Below are 12457 nucleotides of genomic sequence, written 5' to 3' on the forward strand. Positions count from 1 at the left end.
TGTAGCACGTTAAAAATGCGATTCTTTTTGGAATTGCAGAAAGTTTTGTAGTGCAACTGGTACAATGAGCTACAAAAGACAGTTAGCAAATGTTACGTAGAGCATATTTAAAGAATACTTGTTTACAAAGACAGTTAAAAAGTTACCAGTAAGCTGTTTTTTTTTTTAAAAAGCCTTTGCAGTAGGCTAGATGTAAAGCAAGTATATGGGTAGTCGAATTAACAAGCAACCATGAGCATGCTGGGAATATCCAGGCCTGATTCTAATAGCGCAATGCAAGTTATCATAACAAGATTTATTAAACTACTATCGGTGCCAATTGTCATTTTACGATAAACAGAGATTATTTACGATAAACAAAAGCCCTTCTATTGTCAGACGTAATAAAAGCCTTCGTATCCCCTTCTTTAGATATCCCTGCCTTTTATAAACAACTCAATATCCTAAAAGTAAAAGATCTGTACAACTTTGATATTGCTAAATTTATGTACCAGTTTAGTTTTAACTCATTACCCGACTCTTTTCAAAACTACTTTAAAAAATGCAACGAAATTCACCACTTTACTACTCGAAACTCGACCAACCTAGATTACTATTATTATCGATACACCACCACAAAACTACAACGCTTAATAAAATACTCTGGCGCAAAATTTTGGAATAACATACCAGATGAAATTCGCAAATCCTCCTTCACAACCTTTAAAAGAATGTACAAAAAGAAAATTATTGACTCATATTAAGCAAATGCTAAATTACTAATCTGACTTGCAATTGTAACACAGGCTACTACGTTGGCCTACCTGAATTTTTTTAATTTCTAATCATCTTGGACAGCTTCACTGTTATTTATTTATTATTATGCTTTTTTTTCAATTAACCGATTATAATTAAGTTATCATTAATGAGTTAAGGGGTGGCTGCTTGACTTGAAGACCTTGAATGGTCACTTCGCAGCCTCCCGCTGTTGTGATGCTTTCATCATTTTCTTATTTTTAATTGTTATCATTTCAACAGTTTTGCTATGTACCGTACATTGTGCTTTGACTTGTTGTGCATCTTTTTCGCAGCAGCTGATAAACATCTATCTATCTATCTATCTATCTATCTATCTATCTATCTATCTATCTATCTATCTATCTATCTATCTATCTATCTATCTATCTATCTATCTATCTATCTATCTATCTATCTATCTATCTATCTATCTATCTATCTATCTATCTATCTATCTATCTATCTATCTATCTATCTATCTATCTATCTATCTATCTATCTATCTATCTATCTATCTATCTATCTATCTATCTATCTATCTATCTATCTATCTATCTATCTATCTATCTATCTATCTATCTATCTATCTATCTATCTATCTATCTATCTATCTATCTATCTATCTATCTATCTATCTATCTATCTATCTATCTATCTATCTATCTATCTATCTATCTATCTATCTATCTATCTATCTATCTACTAAAGTCTTTTAATCCTTAGATTGACTGTATTTCATCAATGTCAAAGCGTCTACAAATTTTTCTCATCTCTGCTTCTCCATGACGCAAATTTCCATCTATCATATTTTCAGGTTGCAATTAAGTTAGCAATATCAACCAGTAGCTGACCATTGTCAGTGTCGGCATTAGTGCAAAGTCTCATTTGCATTCTGCTAACAATGCTCTGAATGAATTGATTCGCGTTAATTGGCACCATTTTAGAATTCTGTATCAAAGGAATATTTCTGAACATTACATTATCCTTCGCTGCTAAAGCAACTGTGTTTTTTCTCCCGGATTTTCCCTGAAACTTTCAATAATTTGCATTGTCCTTTTTATTAAAAATTCGGCTCTAGGTAACGTTGTAGCCTACTTCGAGACTGAAGTTCAATGGATAACATGGATAATTCTTGCAGAATATAATACATTAGGAATCGGTAGGGATAGCATAGGGAGGCACTCTCTTTGGAAAACCAGAGGGTATACTATTAGTTGCTCAAAAAAGCAGAGAGTAGGCTATACTGCGTACACCGCCGTATACCCTCGCATACAGCACTGGTTTTAGGCCTTGCATGAAGGTCGTCTATGCCAGTGGTTCTCAGCCGGGATTTTGCGGACCCCAAGGGATCTTAAGGCGATTTTAGGGGGTGTGTAAAAGTTTCCGAGCAGTGCCGGTCTTAGGGTATTTCGGGTCCTGTGCGGAATACGCTTTGCGGCCTCAATGACAAGGATCCAATTCAGTAGCGTAGCTAGGTAGTTTGAAAGAAGAGGGGGGTTTGACGCCGGCGGGCAAACCAGCGGTGGGTGGTCTCCCCCAGAAAATTTGAAAAATTACTTTGAATTTGGTGCATTCTGAGAGCAAGGTGCATTCTGAGAGCAAGGTGCATTCTGAGAGCAAGGTGCATTCTGAGAGCAATTTTTAGAATTTAAAAATTACATGCATAGTGCATAATAATCATAGTTTAATACTAGAAGTAACATGCATTTAAATTTTCACAAGAGTGAAGTTTCCTGAAATCATAGAATATTAAGCAATTTGATACATGGCGTTAAAAAATCCGGGCCCTTTGAATGTTTAGTTTTAAAACTACACATATATAATTATATGGCATAATAGCGATGGTTTTGTATTGAAAGTAACATGTATTCTATTTAAATGCAATTGCCACAAAACGAAATTCTGTTGTCACACTGCAATGTTAACTATTTGACACATGGTGAAATGTCGTGGGTGGCTGGTCACAGCAGTAAACCATAATCTCTTCGTGGGAAAATTATAACATAAGATTCCCGGATCCGTTCGTCTGCATGTAATGACCGAAAGAAACACTCTTCTGGAAACGTCTATTCGAGAATTGTATTTCTGTAAAAATAGCCACTGGCTGTCGAAATTGGAACACAACACCGTACGCCACTAAAACTTGTCACTACAATGCAAATTACTTGGATAAAGACGGAAATTTCGTCCAGCTGGCAAGCACTAAGCAAACAGTTAAGTATTCGACCACTCTTCAACTCAATATTCGGATCAACAAGTTTTCTAGCCAAAATGTCATTGCGAGACAATTCACAAGTTTCATTTTGCAACGTCAAACCCTGAATGACTTTGTTCAGGTCTGCTATTTCCATATCACGGGACTCAATTTTACGCTGAAAGCCAGATATGACATCCGACTCTGAAGACGTCTGCACTCTGCACACGTTAGCAACGCTCGCATATAAGGGTGACTTGCCACCTTAAGTCAACCAACCGAGAGGAGTGAGTAAAGCATGCGGTTCACGAGTAAAGCATGCGTTGTCGTTGCCAATCAGTACATCTACAGTACTGCAATCATTCAAATGAAACATATTCACGTCATGAAAATGACGGAAACCATTTAAATCCTGCTTATGCGGTAAAGTTTTAACATTGTCAACCCAAGCTGGGTTAACCACCGAAGTTATATCACAAAACAGTTCATCCGTCTCTAACGACTGGATGTTGAGTTTATTAGTTTAACAAGGTTAGCACAAGTAGGTTTCTGACCAGCCAGAGTATCCATTTTAAACGACGCTTTATCATACGGTTTAATGCCAAGTTCGCACACTAAATCACTCGAAACAAACGTCAACTGCGAACCAGGATCATGCTGACAATACACCAACTTCGATTTGCCAGTCATTGGATTCAAAACACGAGCAGCAGTAACGCGGTTAAAGGCTGCTTTAACATTTCCAATCTTAATATTACGCACAGGAACTCTGGCACCAGCATCATCTTTGCCGATCGAATCCAGAAAATCACGTGACGTCACATAAAAATCATGCAGAAGAAAAAAGTGTTTCCTATCGTTGTTAGGCCCACATTGACGACAGTTGTTTGCATGATTACAGTCCCTAACCATATGCTGCGGCGCAAACAATTCAAGCATTTTCCAGCTTTCACAATAACATCTCTCCGATCTTTAGGTGTCAAGCGCAGAAAATCTTTACAGTTAGACAAAAAATGATATTCAACTTGACCACGTGACGAACAATAAATACATGCCGGCATGTCTCTACGTCTGGCCACACCACCGCGCGGTGCGCCAACAGCAGTCGAGTACTGCGAACTCCCTGAAATCACATTATCATGGGGTTTTACCGACGTCTGCCTAACAGGACACGAAGGCAAATTCCTTTGCCAAACTTTTTGACAGACAGTGCACTCTGTTTCGATTTTCCGGTCTCATCAGAGCAGTATTTATACTGGAATGGCCATGAAGGTATATACAGTACCTCCATGTTACATTTTCTTATTTGTGGTACGTAAGCACCAAAAATAGTACTACTGCCAACCTTGCCAAAGTGCTCCGACTGCAAGCAGTGAGCTTTGCGCAATGCATAGCAAGGTGCCCCCAGTAATTTTGCTTGTTCAATTTCATTTTGTGTTTGTTTAAAAGATCAATAAAAGTCGTTTGAGACAACTAAAAAATCTCAAAGTCTAGACAAATGCTGATCGAGGTGTATATCATATTAGTATGGGTTGCCCACAAACCTTTGAATCACTGTGTGGGTGTCCAAACTGCCCATTGTCTGCCCATAAAAAATGTGGGCAGTCCATGGTCTGCCCATAAAAAATGTGGGTAGCCCATGGTCTGCTCATAAAAAATGTGGGTAGCCCATGGTCTGCCCATAAAAAATGTGGGCAGCCCATGGTCTGCTCATAAACAAAGTGGGTAGCCCATGGTCTGCCCATAAACAAAGTGGGAAGCCCATGGTCTGCTCATAAACAAAGTGGGAAGCCCATGGTCTGTCCATAAACAAAGTGGGAAGCCCATGGTCTGCCCATAAACAAAGTGGGAAGCCCATCAATATTTCATGCTTAGCTCATGATCAATAATTTTATGTGGCTAAATTTATTAAAATGCATTTATATGATTACGCATTTGACGACTGGAAGTTTTATATTCCACCTTGTCATTTAGCACCACATTCTGCAAGAAAGCCCATATTGGGCGCATATGGCAAAAACACAAAAACCCACATAGAACTACTCAAAAAAGCATGGAAATGCCGTAAATCCTCTTCCAAAGTAGAGAACTTAGATCTAAAAATTAACAGTTCCAGCTTATCACTCAAAGAACCTAGGGCTACAGAAAGTTCCCCAATTTGAGTCAAAATATCCCGTCTAAGATGCCGGGCCTCTCGAACTGACTTAGCCTTATCGTTACTGGGTCCCTCCCCAGAATGGCCTGCCCGACCGCAAAGAACATCATCAGGCTTAAACTCAGTCGAGTCGACGGCAGTCGAGTCCCTGTCGCCACCGAGTGTAGACATATTAAATGTTGAGGCTAAATTTAACAATTAAAAAATTAAGTCACACAAACACACAAAATTATTACAGTAGTTATAAAAAACTTAACTGCAAAGACCGTAAAAATACTAAAAGAATTTAAATGCACAATACCGTAGTTGTAGGGGTATATATATGAAGTCCTAAAGTTCCACAAAACTTGCTTGGATTCGTCCACTTGAATCTTCAAGCACAGATCGATTGTCTTTAATTGTCTTTTTTCTTGCCAATGAATGTCAATGTTGTTTTTCTTGATAACCAACAAAGAAACGTCTTTAATTTTTAGCTTGAAATTCTTCAGTACCAACTGAGAAGAAACCTCTTTATTATTTCTTGTGCTTCTGCAGCCCACCAACCAACAACTTCGTCTTTATTATTTCTTGTGCCTCTGCAGCCTACCAACCAACAATTTCGTCTTTTTTATTTATGGTCACAGCAGTAAACCATAATCTCTTTGTCGGAAAATTGTAACATAAGATTTCCGGATCCGTTCGTCTGTATGTAATGATCGAAAGAAACACTCTTCTGGAAACGTCTATTCGAGAATTGTATTTCTGTAAAAATAGCCAATGGCTGTCGAAATTGGGACGCAACACCGTGCGCCACTAAAACTTGTCACTACAATGCAAATTACTTGCATAAAGACGGAAATTTCGTCCAGCTGGCAAGCACTAAGCAAACAATTAAGTATTCGACCACTCTTAAAGCAACAATTTTAAAAATCAATATCTCAAACGCACGTAGGCAGCTACTGTGACGTAATAATGACAAGCAATCACAAGTCATTCAAGCACCTGTTCAAGTTTGGCTTACACCTGTTCAAGTTTAGCTTACACCTGTTCAAGTAATTAAAGATTTAACGATGATGTAGGCTAATGTTATGCTGCAGCTGCAATGTTTTAGGTCTTGCAATCTGCTCATTTTTTAGAAATATTCCATTACGTAATTCGCTAAGATTCAGTAGACCTGAACGGTTTTATATGATGTTTGATTTGGTGAACAATTGTCTGGAACAGTGGCCTAAAAGCATGTAAGTTTGTCAAGGTGGCCCGACGCGACAATCTCAGCACTTGCCTCACCATAAAGCCGCAACTGACTTCAAGGATACCGGTAGGCTACTTGCTTGTGAATCGATTTTTTTCCATTGGAATTGACAAAAATTACTGCATTTTCTGAGTAAATTGCGGGCCCTGTGCGATCGCACGGTTTGCACACCCCAAAGATTGGCAATGTTCCGAGTTTGCAGCATGATTGATAAATCACCGTGCGAAATTTAAAGATAGGATGTGCTTTATTTGTGTATTATACAGTGATTCTCAAACTGTAGCCTACCTCGCGACGTTCTGGTTCGGGGGTTGTCATTCTTTTTCACCCCGACCTCCTAAGAGCAATCAACATATAGCCTAGCGACTCCTCATAAAAATAATCAACAAAGGCATATTTAATGCAAAATTTAACCAAGTTTGATTTATGCTGACGTCCAGTTATGTTTTGTTTTGATGTTCCAATGTAAACTTCTGAAAGCCAAAACATCCTTTTGCGATGTTATTACGCCTTTTATTACGTTTCTTCCGATTGTTATTTCCATTTTCTATCAAGCTTAGCCATAGCCGTACGAGACTAAACCGTTTTGGGGGGGCAGAACGTAAATTTGCCCAAATCTGCACGCTTTTATAGAAATTGCCCAAATATAATGTATGCGGTGCATGATGACAGTGAAAAACTAACATAACAAGATCACCAGCTAGCTAAAATTTCTTACCGAAGTGGTAATCAAGATAGAACAACTGAATTCATCTTTGAAGATATAGCCTACCTTGCTTGTGCATTGCTCGATGCTTCTGCACTTTGGCATGGTAGGTAGGAGTAATAAATATTGTTTTACACACCACAAATAAAAAAGAACCCCACTTAAATATTCTGTATAAAAAGTATAAGATAGGCTACTGGTTGAAATTAGACCTATATAGACCAAGTGCACTGATTAATAGACCTTGAAGTTGAAACAATGGAGCCTGTCTGCAGTTATATGATTGCACAAACCATATCAGGAAAATCAGCAACAGGAAATATATTAGTAGGCTACTTACCAAAATGTACTGTATTGTTGTTTGTATTTACTGCAGGAATACATACAAGAATCCTTTAATGAGAATTACAGGTAAGAAAATATACCCACCTAATTTTCTAATATTACACCCAGCATTCTCTGAAAGGAAATTTTGAAATTGAGTATATATATTTGTAATTGGGCAATATAAATGCACTCATGATAATATAATAAAACCCAAGTTTGCACATTTTACTTTAGATTCTAGGATGTCTCACCCTAATTAAGCATCTTTTTGAATGAAACCATGGTCTGAAAGCAGAGTGCTCGGCTTGAGACTTGGACAAGTTCAACAACAGAGCAACCCTTGCGTAATGCTTAAGGCAACGCCTTGAGACACACAAAGAGACTGACTATCTTAAGTCAAGATATTAATGAAAAAAGTGGAGCTGCCATGTTTCACACAAGATCTTGCAAAGCAAATATTTTGCCAGCTTGCATGGCAGGTTTTGAGTTTAGAAAGCTTTGAAATATATGAATATTGATTGATTGAATCTTTATCCTCGGACTGGGAAAGTTTCTTGCAGAGCTTAATCCTGAGATTATATATTTCAGCAGTAGCATTTTAATTGTTGGTGAAATTAACATTACACAGTTGCATAAACAAACTAAATATTGTTTTTTTATTTTGGGGCGCAACTGCATCATTTTACTGTAATTTGGGTAGTTTCATAAAAGCAACCAAACAAAGCTAAGCAACACCACAACATTAACATTACAGTACATTTAACAGGTATAACATTATTTTGTTAAATGTTGTGGTGTTGCTTAGCTATGTCCGTTTGTGGTTGAAAAAGTACTGTAATCTCTCCACCCAAATTGTTTTATAAAAGTATTCACCAGATTTATATAAATTCATATTTTGTAGTTGCCCAAATCAAGATGATGCATTTACGGATATTATGAAAAAAATTAAAGACTGTGTAAATTTTGATGTCGAGGCAACTGCATCATGCCAATTTGGGCAGTTTTATAAATAGACCATGATCAAATAATTTCATATTTTTGTTGTTGCCCAAATCTAAACGATACAGTTATGTAAATGGGAAAAGTTAATGAATTTGTTCATTTTGGGGAAACGGTCTCACGCTAATTTGGGCAGTTGCATAAACAGACTAATCAGTTTCATCAGGTAATTTCACGTTTTCAGCTGCCCAAATCAACACGATGCATTTGTGAAAATTAATAAAATTAGCTATAAGTTATAGCAAATTTTGCGTTTTGATTTGGGCAGTTTCACAAAAGTATTAGAGACATATTTTGGTGGCTGCCCAAATTGGCATGATGCAGTTGGTTAATGCATTTCGTACTGCAGTTTGATCACCATGCAATACAATATATCAATACGGGTGTGCCAAATGAAAATTTTGTGGCACATTTCCTGTGCAAATAAAAGGCAGTACTTAGTTTGATAGGTAAAAGATATTAATTTACAGTTTTTCTTAATTCATGCAATTTTGTAGCTTTTCATATAGCAATTTTTGCCCTAATAATTGCAAGATTTTGCCCGGATTCGCTACGTTTTGAAACAACAAGGGGGGGCAGCTGCCCCCCTGGCTCGTACGGCTATGAGCTTAGCTACTGCAGATAGTGGAAGAAATGATAATGAGAATAATCTACATTTTCGCATTTTCACTGGTTAAAGTTATTGCAATCTTTTATCGATTTATTGAAATCAGTTTCAGTGAGAAGGTGGTGCTGCATATTTTAACAATATTAATCTTGTCAATGCGTGCACATGTTGCTGAAAGTAGCCTATTTGTAAAGAAAATAGCCTACGCTTAAATGATAGCCATACAGTCTACCACAGGAATCACTTGGACGAGAATTTGTATTTCCAAACAAGGGAACTTCTAAGCAGCGAGTATTAGTATTTACAGTAATACAAAAGTATTAGAGACATATTTTGGTGGCTTCCCAAATTGGCATGATGCAGTTGGTTAAATGCATTTCGTACTACAGTTTGATCACCATGCAATACAATACATCAATACGGGTGTGCCAAATGAAAATTTTGTGGCACATTTCTTGTGCAAATAAGAGGCTGTACTTAGTTTGATAGGTAAAAGATATTAATTTATAGTTTTTCTTAATTCATGCAATTTTGTAGCTTTTCATATAGCAATTTTTGCCCTAATAATTGCAAAATTTTGCCCAAATTCGCGACGTTTTGAAACAACAGGGGGGGCAGCTGCCCCCCTGGCTCGTACGCCTATGCTTGTAGGCTATTTATTTTCTAAACATTTAGGATACCAATGTAACATGCTGATTTATAAGTTCTACAAGAAATTGGCGCATTTTATGGAACTGTTGTTGAACGTTCATTGCCTGGTTCATTGTAAGATATTAAACGACATTTTAAAGGCCATGCCCACACTTTTACAAAAAATCATTCTTTTACCTACATACGTTTTATATTGATACAATACAACGCTTGTAGATGTTGTTGATTACCAACTGAGTTTAGCTCGTTTGTTACCGTACTTAAAACAAATGTCTAAAAGTGCTCCACACAACGCTGTTCGTTCAGGAGCAACTCATGAGTGAACGAATTCACAGACCCCTCCATTTCTTCAAGCAGAAACTTCACTCTGTCAACCTCAGTGACCGGGTCTGTGTCAGTGGTTCAAGGCCTCCACACAGTGTAGCCTACTGTTTTAATCATATTTCTTGCAAATAATTTAACAATTTCGTAAAGGCTGACCATTCCTTGTTGAAAAAAGGGCTTGACCTGGAGGTCGTGCCTGATTTGTCACATTTTGCAGATTTTTGCGATTATTGCTGTCTGACTGAAACTGTCTACAAATTAGGTATCTTTTAAACTTTTTGCTGACTTTTAAAAATATAAAATCATTTGTTGTCTTGAGGAAGCACTAGAAATGAGAAAAAATAAGTTATATAAACGTTCAGTCAATCTGCTTTCTTGTTTTTGTTTTTTTTTGGTAACTTTTGGCTGCGTAGGCCTATACCGTAATGATCAATCAATCAATCAATCAATCAATCAATCAATCAATTAATCAATTAATCAATTAATCAATTAATCAATTAATCAATTAATCAATTAATCAATTAATCAATTAATCAATTAATCAATTAATCAATTAATCAATTAATCAATTAATCAATTAATCAATTAATCAATTAATCAATTAATCAATTAATCAATTAATCAATTAATCAATTAATCAATTAATCAATTAATCAATTAATCAATTAATCAATTAATCAATTAATCAATTAATCAATTAATCAATTAATCAATTAATCAATTAATCAATTAATCAATTAATTAATCAATTAATCAATTAATCAATTAATCAATTAATCAATTAATCAATTAATCAATTAATCAATGTTTTATTTGTCAGTAACAGGAGCATAGGTACATGTTTGAAATATGCAAGCAATATACACTATGCAAAAGTTACACAAGTTCTCATACCGACAGGGAGACACTAGTCAATTGCCACCCTACGGAAATGGCGATTTTGCCATTTAAAATAAGCTTACAAGAGAAAAATAAAATAAAACGTTAAAACGTTCCCGCGCTTCAACATACGCACCAAAAAAAACAACACATATTTAAGATAATGTAGGATCTATGATCTTGCATGATCTAATGATCTCTTCCATGATCTAAAAACATGTAAAAGATTCTTCAAGCGTAAAATTCTACTTGCTGGCGAAGCGTGTCCTCTTTTTAGGCGATGAAAATATGGTAGGCCTATCAGGGCCTCCGAGAGAAGTCAGCACTGGTCGGGAAACAACATGAAAAATGGGCCCCATAATATTTTTTAGCAAGTATTGCATTGCATGTTCGTGTTAAGCTGAAATTAGCCGACTTTGCTCAGCATGAACAGAACTTCGTTCAATGTAAAAATCATCAATGTAATCACTGGATTACACTTGTAGCAAAAATGCCATTGAGGCAAACTATTTTGTCTAGAAAGCTTTGTAAACACACAATAGGCCGACAGGCAACAAAAATAGTTCAACCAAGCATTTAATTCAGGAGTGTCCAAACTTTTTCCCACGCGAGCCAGATTTGATAATAAGTGTTCGCGGCTAACAGCCACAATAATTTTTCGGAAAACTGCAAGTTGAATTTATATGATTTTTGTGTGTCTGCAGGCCAAAAATAACACATTGTAGGCCTACAACAACAGGCGCGGCCATACAAAAACGTCTCGTGGGCCGGAGTTGGCCCGCGGTCCGGACTTTGGACATCCCTAATTTAATTCAACCCTTTCTGGACTTTTTGCAATGCAAAGTTACGGATCACAACATCAAAGGATAAAATTTTGCGACGTCTGATATGATGCACAACATGCATAGTTAGGCTTTTCAATCGGTTTTGAGTCATAGGCCTACTGGAGCCAGGCCTGGATTAACCATTGTGCTAGGGTGTGCTAAAGCACAGGGGCCCCGCAGACAGAGGGCCCCACTTTTCCTAAAAATGAAATAAATAAAATAAAATAACAAATTTTTCCTGAAAATTTTTTTCAAAAATCTTAAAAAGGCTTATGGAAATAAAGCAAGTTTTAGTCATGAAAACATGTACCAGATAATAAAGAATGACAAAGATGAAGCTGCTTTCCCTAATGCGGAAACAATTCTTAGATTGTTTCTTTGTATGATGGTCACTAACTGTTCTGGAGAAAGATCATTCTCTAAGCCAGTGTTTCTCAACCTTTTTTGGCCGAACGCCCCCTTTATGAACTGGCAAAATTTTACCGCCCCCCCACCAAAAACGATTAATTACGAAAAGCGAATATAAAACAATGAATGCTATTAATACTAAAAAAAGTGCTCAATGCCAAGCAAAAACCCAAGCAGAGCGATATAATTACATCAAATATAGGCTAGTTACCAGTCTCTAAAACCCTTGGGCTACAGCCTGTTTTACTCTAAAAGGGGGATCATCAGAAGGTCCTTATTCAAGTAGAATTCTATTTCTGTGTAGAATAAGGACCTTCTGATGATCTCCCTTTTAGGGTGAAACAGGCTGTAAGGGTTTTAGAGACTAGTAACCAA

This window comes from Aplidium turbinatum, chromosome 3, assembly GCF_918807975.1.
Source record: "Aplidium turbinatum chromosome 3, kaAplTurb1.1, whole genome shotgun sequence".
NCBI classification, from domain to species: domain Eukaryota; kingdom Metazoa; phylum Chordata; class Ascidiacea; order Aplousobranchia; family Polyclinidae; genus Aplidium; species Aplidium turbinatum.